Raw genomic sequence first — 10,564 nt, 5'->3', positions numbered from 1 at the left:
CTCTTCTTGCTATTCTTTGGAACTCTGCATTCAGATGCTTATATCTTTCCTTTTCTCCTTTGCTTTTCACTTCTCTTCTTTTCACAGTTATTTGTTAGGCCTCCCCAGACAGCCATTTTGCTTTTTTGCATTTCTTTTCCATGGGGATGGTCTTGATCCCTGTCTCCTGTACAAGGTCATGAACCTCCGTCCATAGTTCATCAGGCAGTCTGTCTATCAGATCTAGTCCCTTTAAAATCTATTTTTCACTTCCACTGTATAATCATAAGGAATTTGATTTAGGTCATACCTGAATGGTCTAGTGGTTTTCCCCACTTTTTTCAATTTAAGTCTGAATTTGGCAATAAGGAGTTCATGGTCTGAGCCACAATCAGCTCCTGGTCTTGTTTTTGCTGACTGTGTAGGGCTTCTCCATCTTTGGCTACAAAGGATATAATCAATCTGGTTTCCGTGTTGACCATCTGATGATGTCCATGTGTAGAGTCTTCTCTTGTGTTGTTGGAAGAGGGTGTTTGCTATGACCAGTTCATTCTCTTGGCAAAACTCTAGCCTTTGCCCTGCTTCATTCTGTATTCCAAGGCCAAATTTGCCTGTTACCCCAGGTGTTTCCTGACTTCCTACTTTTGCATTCCAGTCTCCTATAATGACCCTCAGTAGCCTCACAGGTCAGTTGGTAAAGAACCTGCCTGCAGTGCAGGAGACCTGGGTTCGATTCCTGGGTTGGGAAGATCCCCTGGAGAAGGAAATGGCAATCTACTCCAGTATTCTTGCCTGGAAAATCCCATGCACAGAGGAGCCTGGTGGGCTATAGTCCATGGGGTTGCAAGAGTCGGACACGACTTAACCACTAAACCACCAAACCACCACCCCTATAATGAAAAGGACATCTTTTTTGGGTGTTAGTTCTAAAAGATCTTGAAGGTCTTCATGGTGGTGGTGGTGGTTTAGTCGCTAAGTTGTGTCCGACTCTTGCGACCCCATGGACTATAGCCCACCAGGCTCCTCTGTGCATGGGATTTTCCAGGCAAGAATACTGGAGTAGATTGCCATTTCCTTCTCCAGGGGATCTTCCCAACCCAGGGATCGAACCCAGGTCTCCTGCATTGCAGGCAGACACTTTACCATCTGAGCCACCAGTGAAGCCCAAGAAACATAAACAATTCTTCAAATAAATATCAGTTCAGTTCAGTTCAGTTCAGTCACTCAGTCGTGTCCAACTCTTTGCGACTCTATGAATTGCAGCACGCCAGGCCTCCATGTCTATCACCAACTCCCGGAGTTCACTTAGACTCATGTCCATCAAGTCAGTGATGCCATCCAGCCATCTCATCCTCTGTCATCCCCTTCTCCTTCTGCCCCCAATCCCTCCCAGCATCAGAGTCTTTTCCAATGAGTCAACTCTTCGCATGAGGTGGCCAAAGTATTGGAGTTTCAGCTTTAGCATTATTCCTTCCAAAGAAATCCCAGGGCTAATCTCCTTTAGAATGGACTGGTTGGGGTGCAGCTAAAAAAAAGTAATGCTTTGGTTCAACCTTCAAGGCTTTGTCAAAGCTGTGGCATCTCTACCCTTGCAAACTTACTAGTAAAATTTATCTTCAGAGATTCTAGAATATAGTTTATGAAGTCTAAGTCAGTGGGGTTCAAACTGGGTTCTGTGGGGCTCCTGCTGTGGGGTGATTGGAGTGGGGAGGAGCAAGAAACCAAGTGTGTGAGATTTACCCCTCTACCAGCCCTGCTTTTTTTCTTGCTCTTTCTAGCTCCAGAAGAGTAACTTTTCCTGATTTAAAAAGTTAGGCTTTGCATAACATTTTTGGAGTCTGTGCCTCCAAAAAAGAAGTGAGAGGTTTGAACACTATTGGTCTGGGGTAGTAAAGTTAATTGCTTGGGAGCTGGAGATGAAGAAGGGCAGAAATGAAGACCTTGCTTGGCTCTAAGGGTGGCCCCAGGATGCAAATACATCATTTGGGAAGATGCCAGCATTGTTCTCATCTGCTCTACTTTGTGCTTTCCCTCATGCCCCTTACCCAGCATTTGACCAACACCACGCATTTGATACATTCATTACCTTGATCTTAGCCTTATCTTTGATACCAGGGAGATCAATATATTTTATTTTGTGCTATAAATATCACAACTTTTGTGTACCCCAACCAGATTGATGTCCAAATACCTAGTGTTCATGTTGATGAACAACCTTAGGTTAACTGTTTAGTATGTAGAACAAACAAAATATTAATAAAATGTTACATGTTTTAACTGGTTGTTATATGGTCATGTAAAAAGATGAGATGGTTGGATGGCATCGCCAACTCAATGGACATGAGTTTGGGTGAACTCTGGGAGTTGGTGATGGACAGGGAGGCCTGGCGTGCTGCAGTCCATGGGGTCGCAAAGAGTTGGACACGATGGCGTGACTGAACTGAACTGAACAGAAAAACATCCTTCATTGATGTGGTGAATTCATCCTTTCTCTCATGCAGATCAATAGGTAGGGAGACCAAAACCAAGAATTACAGAAATGTTCTGGAGGAGTTTTTCAGGAATTTATCTTATCAAGGGCAAGCACTGGTCTGAGTAAGCTTGCTGCTGCTGCTGCTAAATCGCTTCAGTCGTGTCTGACTCTGTGCAACCACATAGACAGCAGCCCACCAGGCTCCTCTGTCCCTGGGATTCTCCAGGCAAGAACACTGGAGTGGGTTGCCATTTCCTTCTCCAATGCATGAAAGTGAAAAGTGAAAGTGAAGTTGCTCAGTCCTGTCCAACTCTTAGCAACCCCATGGACTGCAGCCTACCAGGCTCCTCCGTCCATGGGATTTCCCAGGCGAGAGTACTGGAGTGGGGTGCCATTGCCTTCTCCAGATTAAGCTTGAAAAGATAGCATTATTATGTTATATTTTAGTCATATTCTATCCCACCATTTTGATCCCTCTGCTTTGACTACTCTTATGTGTTGACCTGTTTCTTTCTTCACATGTTTCTTTTTGTCTCCCTTTTCTTTATTCTTTCTTGCCTTCCTCATTCACCTGTTCTCTCTTTCATTCGCTCATTTTCTTTTCCTTTCTTGGCCTCTTTCCCTTCCCCCCTTTTTTTTATTATTTGCTTTCAGTTTTCATATGGGTTAATTGAGAAATAATAACATTTGCATTAAATGTTACTGGTACAAATAATCTCCATGGGATAAAATTGACAATGTCTTAAACTGCACGTGGTAAAAATTGTCATTGATTAAAATTAATAGAAGAATAAGATCTTAACAATATTTAGATTTGCAAACTCTCACCCAGAAATGTTGAACTTGGTAGATATAATGGTGACAAAAGAAAAACTCACAAAGATTGAAAGAAATAAAAAAAAATTGATGTGACAAAAACCTTGTTGATGAATGAAATTATGATTTTATAATTTAGGTGGAAAACAACTAATGTCAATGAAATGAGCTCAGTTAAATAAAGAAGAAAATTAAAAAAAAATTAAAAATGGTTACAGTACTATTTTGATCAAGAAATAAATTGCTCAGTGGTGTTTGTCTGGGACATAATTTCTTTCTTTTTTTTTGCTGGACTTCACAGCATGTGGGATCTTAGTTCCCCAACCAGGGATTGAACCCATGCCCCCTGCAATGGGAGCATGGAGCCTTAACCACTGGACCACTCAAGAACTCTCTGGGACCCAATTTCTTGAAAATTTGTTCAATATTAGCCTAATCTTATCAAAATGTTTGTACTGTAAAATATCCTCAGGGTCAAAATTTCTTTAGAGACAAAAATAGCTGGGTCAAAATTGTGAGGTTGAAATGTCCTATAACTATTATTTTGTAATCTGATTTTTATATAGCAATTTATTTTGTAGAATTTTCCATGTCTCGTTTGTCTATGATATCTCAATGACTGTATATTCCATTCTGTGAAAATACAATACTTTATTTAACTAGTCTTCTATTACTATAGATTGCTTTAAACTTTTTGCTGTGACAACTATTGTGAACAATAGGGATGGGTGGCACACTTTTCATAAGAGTACCATTTCTTGAATCTAATTCTGCATGGATTTCAGAGATAGATTTGCATGAAAAACTGCTGTGAAGGAAGAGGCTCTGCTGCTCTTTCTTTTTTCCTTCATTCAAGTTTTGGTTACCTGGCATTGACGATTATAAAATAAGAGACTTTCAGATTAAATTAAACCTTTTAAACTTCCAGTGTTGCCTGAAACTGTGATAGAATATGAGAAAGCATCTGATCTTGACTTTTGAAACAAGTAAATTCAAAATATCTCAACTCAAATGGCTCAAAAACAGCATGAAAAGATTGAAATGTCATATAGGAGCTGCTAGGATTTGATCAGTCAGAAATTATTTGACTTGTGCTTATTCCAATGCTATTTATAGTCAAAGGTAAATATAATTTTAGTTCTCTTTTTGAAACCACAAGCAGAACCAACTGTAGTTTCTCTAAGAGGCTAGAAGAAATGGATTGGGGATAAACTAATTTCTTACTCATTGCTTAGCATAGTAAATACAATTGATGAATAGTCGTTGAATGAATGTTAATGAAAATGGATTTTAATTTCATACTTTGTGACCAGCAAGATATTTACAAAGTCTAGCACCTAGCATATACTACTGCAAATTCTGGTATTCAACATCAATTCTTGCCAGATGAATGAAGAAACAAATACACACTTCTATTGCCTTGGACATCACTGAGTATTTAAAAAGGGTCTGAGACCAATATGATCACCTTGTAGCTCTGGTTACACTGAGTGGCCAATGGCATGGACTTGGGCTTATGGTGAAGTTGTGCGGCTGGTGATGAAGGCTGTGAATGAATGCTGTGGGGAAGTTAGTTTGCCTTGCTGAAATAATCACTGTGTGTAAATCATCTACAAGTGCTAGGCACTCTCATTTTGTAGATGAAAGAAGCAGAGGCTGAGAAAGTTAAAAGGAACAGATAAAAGGAATAAAAACTCTTTCGAGGTTGCACAGGCAGAGATTTAGCTGAGATATCTACCCACTTCTTTATGATCCCAAAGCCTGTGAACCCCACTACACCCACTGTCTCTCCCTCAAGTTTATAATCCAATAATGTTTCTTAAAAACACTCCTACAGAAAGATGGATGGACCTAGAAATTGTCATGCTGAGTGAAGTCAATCAGACAGAGAAGAGATGTCACATGACATCCCTTAAATGTGGAATCAAAGAAGAAATGATACAAATGAACTTACAAAACAGAAAGAGACTCACAGACTGTTGGCTGTACCTACTGCTATGTTTAAAATGGGTAACCATCAAGGACCTACTGTGTACAGTACATGGAACTCTGTTCAATATTATGCGGCAGCCTGGATGGGAGGGGAGTTTGGGGCAGAATAGGTGCATGTATATGTATGGCTGAATCCCTGTATTGTTCATCTGAAACTATCACTACATTGTTAATCGTCTATATCCCAACACAAAATAAAAATTTTCAAAAAACAAAATAACTGAAAAAAAAAAAAAAAAAGCACTCATACTTCTAGTACCCAGAGAGAGTTGCTCCTATTTTCTGGAATTTTAGAAACCCAATCTGAGTTCAAAAAAAGATACTTGAGACTATACTTTCAGTTCCCTACTGCAGTTTCCTTTGTTTTTTTCTTTTCACAATGTATTTGAATATTTCTTCATGATATTAAGTATCCTTCACCATACACTTCAGTGGCAACTTCCCCCACGAAAACTCCAAGTAAATTTTAAAGGTCTTTGCTGGGAGAGACTTAAAAAAAATAAATCTATCACAGTGTTTGGGGTAACATTTGACATAAAAGAGGTAACAATAATTATTACAGCTGTGTCTATTTTGTGCTAGGCATCGGGCAAGTTGTAACGTGGATTAATTCGTTTAGCGTTTGTAAAAGAACTGTGAGGTAATATTATCAGGATCCCTTTTCCATTTGATGAGAGTGTCTAGGTCACTTAGGGTTAGTAAGTGGTGGAGGCAGGTTCAAACATGGCCAATCTGACTCTGAAATCCATGCTTCTAAACACCATGCTCATCTACCTAAAACAGACACGCAATAAATACTTGTTAACTCTAGGAAACAGAGAGTAAAGGTAATTAGGGGTATGTCGTGACATTTCTCATGTACAAAAAGCCCAGAGTTCATCCTGATTGGTGAACTGCCTGAATTCTGGATTCTGCTGGTAGGCTTTTTAAACTAAGAAAAATCCATCCTTATTTCTCCCAATTTCTATTTGAACTTTTGGTCTATGAGATGGAATGCATGACCATCCCATGTCTATTCCCACTTTTTATTTTATTTTTTCTAAACTTAAATAAATAAGTTTTATTTATTTCGGGCTGTGCTGAGTCTTCATTACTGGGCGCGGGCTTTCTTTAGTTGAAGAGAGTAGGGGCTACTCTTCGCTGCGGTGAGCGGGCTTCTCATTGCTGTGGCTTCGCTTGTTCTAGAGCACAGGCTTTAGGAGAGAGGGCTCAATAGTTGTTGTGCAGGGCTTAGCTGCTCCATGGCGTGTGGAATCTTTCCACTCAAACCTGTGTCCCCTGCATTGGCAGATGAATTCTTAACCACTGGACCACCAGGTAAGTCCCTCGTTTTTGGGTAGCCAAATCCTGGCTATTCCCAAATTCTCTCCACTATTGCAAGGTTAGCTTAGTTCTTGGGTCCTCCACAAAACATTTCCTGTATCTTCAGACCTTGCTTCCGATCTCTCTTCTTTGGTCTTTTCTCTAATGCTAAAGATTTTGTCTTATTTCTGTTTATCTTTCTTAATGTCTCGGGAAAAATGCTTGATTCATGGAGGATAGGAAGTCAATATTCTTTTGTTGAGTGAGGATGTGCCCAAATGAATAAATAAGACTTATACTCCTTTGCCGGAGAAGGCAATGGCACCCCACTCCAGTACTCTTGCCTAGAAAATCCCATGGATGGAGGAGCCTGGTAGGCTGCAGTCCATGGGGTCGCTAAGAGTCAGAAAGGACTGAGCGACTTCACTTTCACTTTTCACTTTCATGCTTTGGAGAAGGAAATGGCAACCCTCTCCAGTGTTCTTGCCTGGAGAATCCCAGGGACGGGGAGCCTGTTAGGCTATCGTCTGTGGGGTCACACAGAGTCGGACACGACTGAAGTGATTCAGCATAGCATAGCATAGCATACTCCTTTGCAACTGATTGCCAACTGCAGTAGTCTTAGCTCTGTAAATAGACTATAAGCTATAACTAAGCACTAAGGAAATAAAATCGCATAAATTGGAAACAGCAGAAAAAATACAGTAGAAATCAAGTAACAGTTACTTCAAAGTATTAAACGTATCAGACACAGATTGAAAAAAAGGCAAAGAAGAATCAACTTTGACCATTTCTCCATTCCCCAAGTGCCTGACACAACATGTGCTGTATTTGTTGCAGCTCAGCTCCGAGTACGTACATGATGGAAAAGATGTGAACTTTTTTTTTTTTTGACTATCACTTTGCCTCATTGGTTTCAGAGATTAAGACTTATTTTGCCCTTTTATTAGTTGTACTTTCTTATTTATTTATATTTCCTATTTGCCTGTTAAGAATACTTACTAAGGAATTGTTTTGAATGAATCATTATTTTCAGGGTTAGCAAAATCAAGTAATTTTCTTCATTTTAACTATTAATTTTAATAATTGAACTATAGATTCTTTTGGATTTCCTATTCATGTAATCATATTGTCTGAGAATAATGACAACTATATTTCTTCCTTTTTATTCTTAAAGTTTCCATAAAAGTGGTTAGAGGAGGTATCATTGTCTTATGCCTTGCCTCAGATGGAAAGCTTTCATACTGCATCATTAAGGAGGAATTCCCAAATCCTTGGTTTGGTGTTTATAATCATTATCCTTTATATGTTGCTTCTGTCCCAACTGGTCTCTATTTTTCATGAACCCTATTATATGGTAGAGTTTCTCACTGCATCAGCTGAGTGTCTTTCCATCCTTTTATGTCTCATTTTATTCTGAATGTTTCTTTTGATCTAACCCTCACTTCACGAATTTCCTCTTCAACTCATTTAATCTGTTGTTAAACCATCCATTGTATTCTTAATTTCAATTGTGTTTTTCAACAAAGTTTTTGAAGCTTCTATGTGGCTGTTTATTACTAGTGTTCCAGTTCCCTGTTGAATTTCTCAATCTTGGCTTTTTTCTTCATCAACAATGTAAAATAGTAAAATATTACACTTTAAAGTCTGTATCTGATAAGTCTAATACCTTAAAGTAACTGTTGTTAGCTTATTGTCTATTTTTTCTGCTGTTTCCAATTTATATAATTTTATTTCTCTTGTGCCTGGTTATTTTTTGTTGTGTTTAGTACATTGTGCATAACTGTTTTTAGAAATAATCTGAGGTCTAGGATAATCTTACCTTTTTTTAAAGAGAATTAATATTTGCTCTGCAAAGCTTCTGACTGTGTTTGTGATATGCTAATTTTCACATGTAGAGATGTTGTAAAGGTGTCCTGCAATCTTTAAAAAGCCTGTCTATTCTCAGTTCATCCTTAAGATGTGATGTTCAGGTCTCAACAGAGATCAAAGAGTGAGCGCTCCTTCTTGGTAGACCCTGGCCCCAAACTGTGTCCCCCTAACTCTGGCAGATTGTCAAAAGTACTCTGGCTCAGTTTCTCAGCTTCCCAGCCACTTTAACTGGAATTGGCACAAGTCTCCAAGGGGAAAAGTGGCCCCAAATAGAAAAGTTTTCTTTCTGGGTTTCTGCCTTTTCCTGGATCTTTGTCCTTTTTTTCAATGCTCCTTTGGCTCTTCAATGCTTTCAAATAGAAGTATTTATACCGTAGAACTTGCCCTCATTATGTAGTCTGCTATTACTGGAATCAGGATGTCTCTGTGTTCTTGACTTTTGATTGTAAATTTTTTGTGCTCAGCTCTCTATACTGTTTGAAGGAGTGAATCCTTTGAAATTTATGCATATTCCTTTTTTTTTTTTTTTAGCACTGTGAAGTAAGTTGCTTGGATATCTAAAACCCTGGTTACCTAAAGTGGACAAAATGTTGAGGGCTTGCTGTAAAGGTGACTGGACATGTTCACATGTACCAAAAATATAGCTGGAAAAACTAGTTATAAGACAAGTGTTGAAAACAGGCTATTAAAAAGAAAAGTGTCTGTCATATTTGATTTTTCTGTATCATGAAAATATTTTGTTCCTTTTCATTCCAAAATAGGTATATCAATGTTGGTTTTTCTGCTTAGAAAAAGACCATACTATCAAGATATTTCTATTCCTCAGCAACTCTGAAATAACAAATCATAGCTAATTAAAGAAAGAAAAAGAGCAAATTGATTTAGAGACAAATTTGGGTTTCACTCTTTGTGACCCCATGGACTGTAGCCCGCCAGGCTCCTCTGTCCATAGGGATTCTCCAGCAACAATACTGGAGTCAGTTGCGATGCCCTCCTCCAGGGGATCTTCCAAACTCAGGTATTGAACCCAGGTCTCCTGCACTGCAGGCAGATTTTTTACCATCTGAGCCACCAGAGAAGCAAACAGAGAGGTCCGAACAGGGACTTGAACCCTGGACCCTCAGATTAAAAGTCTGATGCTCTACTGACTGAGCTATCTGGGCATTAGAGATACCAAAGGAACATTTCATGCAAAGATGGGCAAAATAAAGGACAGAAATGGTATGGACTTAACAGAAGCAAAACATATTTAAGAAGAGGTGGCAAGCATACACAGAACTATACAAAAAAAGATCTAAATGACCCAGATTACCACAGTGGTGTGCTCACTAACTTAGAGCCAAACATCTTGGATTGTGAAGTCAAGTGGGCCTTAGAAAGCATTACTATGAACAAAGCTAGTGGAGGTAATAGAATTCCAGTTGAGCTATTTCAAATCCTAAAAGAGGATGCTATGAAAGTGCTGCACTCAATATGCCAGCAAATTTGGAAAACTCAGCAGTGGCCACAGGACTGGAAAAGGTCAGTTTTCATTCCAATCCCAAAGAAAGGCAATGCCAAAGAATGCTCAAACTACTGCACAATTGCACTCATCTCACATGCTAGTAAAGTAATGCTCAAAATTCTCCAAGCCAGGCTTTAGCAATACATGAACCATGAACTTCCAGATGTTCAAGCTGGTTTTAGAAAAGGCAGAGGAACCAGAGATCAAATTGGCAACATCCATTGGATCATAGAAAAAGCAAGAGAATTCCAGAAAAACATCTTCTACCTTGACTACAACTAAAGCCTTTGACTATGTGGATCGCCACAAACTGTGGGAAATTCTTAAAGAGATGGGAATACCAGACCACCTTATGGTTTTTCCAATGGTTATGTATGGATGTGAGAGTTGGACTGTGAAGAAGACTGAGCACTGAAGAATTGATGCTTTTGAACTGTGGTGTTGGAGAAGACTCTTGAGAGTCCCTTGGACTGCAAGGAGATCCAACCAGTCCATCCTAAAGGAGATCAGCCCTGGGATTTCTTTGGAAGGAATGATGCTAAAGCTGAAACTCCTGTACTTTGGCCACCTCATGTGAAGAGTTGACTCATTGGAAAAGGCTCTGATGCTGGGAGGGATTGGGGGCA

The 10,564-nt window shown here is 39.2% G+C and overlaps 1 non-coding gene across 1 annotated transcript; it reads right to left on the bottom strand.

The window, feature by feature from the left end:
* Positions 1-9,524: 9,524 nt before the first annotated feature.
* On the bottom strand, positions 9,525-9,597 carry TRNAK-UUU. The gene has a single exon. It is a non-coding gene; the product is annotated as a tRNA-Lys (tRNA).
* Positions 9,598-10,564: the final 967 nt, after the last annotated feature.

Source organism: Bison bison, unplaced genomic scaffold (assembly GCF_000754665.1).
Source record: "Bison bison bison isolate TAMUID 2011002044 unplaced genomic scaffold, Bison_UMD1.0 scf7180017864535, whole genome shotgun sequence".
In the NCBI taxonomy this organism is placed as follows: domain Eukaryota; kingdom Metazoa; phylum Chordata; class Mammalia; order Artiodactyla; family Bovidae; genus Bison; species Bison bison.
The sequence above is the reverse complement of the archived record's forward strand: the minus strand, read 5'-3'. Positions and strand labels throughout refer to the sequence as shown.